General features: G+C 44.2%; 1 protein-coding gene across 2 annotated transcripts in view; it reads left to right on the top strand.

Moving 5' to 3' along the window:
• The window catches only part of LOC119591478 (synaptotagmin-7-like), a gene marked incomplete at its 5' end in the record, with an annotated part of 105336 nt that overhangs the window by 93127 nt on the left and 11686 nt on the right, over positions 1 to 523 (top strand).

The following is a 523-nucleotide window of genomic DNA, read 5'->3' as shown; positions in this document are numbered from 1 at the left end:
GGTTGCAAGTAGAAGCAAAAGAAACATAAAAGCTGGTCAGAAGTAGGACGTAATTTCAAATTTAAGCCTCTTCGCAGAAAACGAAAACACCGACGATAAACTGTTGTCAAAAGTCCGGATGCGCTGCCCCCCCCCCCCTCTTCTTCGTCTCAAAACCCTCCCTCTCTTCCCTCCTCCCACCCCTGGAACCCTCCCACTCTCCCCTTACCCTCCTCTCACTCTCCCTTACCCTCCCCCCACTCTCCCCTCACTCCCACCCTCTTTCCCCTCACTTTCCCCTCACTCTCACCCTCCCTCCCGTGAAATATTCATAACTTCTTCTAATTAAGTCTGAAACCCTTAAATTACAACTTTGTCATGGCGGTAAATGAATGAAGATTCTTCGTTCGGAATAAAACAAAATGATATGCATTTATTTTTAGCTTGTTTCTAATTTTCTATATTCTCAGATTATATGAAAAATATTCGTATCGCTGTTCTATTTATAGCGTCAAGTGTTCCCCTCAATTCCGTTTCCTCTTTC

Source organism: Penaeus monodon, chromosome 28, assembly GCF_015228065.2.
Source record: "Penaeus monodon isolate SGIC_2016 chromosome 28, NSTDA_Pmon_1, whole genome shotgun sequence".
In the NCBI taxonomy this organism is placed as follows: Eukaryota; Metazoa; Arthropoda; class Malacostraca; order Decapoda; family Penaeidae; genus Penaeus; species Penaeus monodon.
This window is presented reverse-complemented; position numbering and strand designations above follow the sequence as displayed.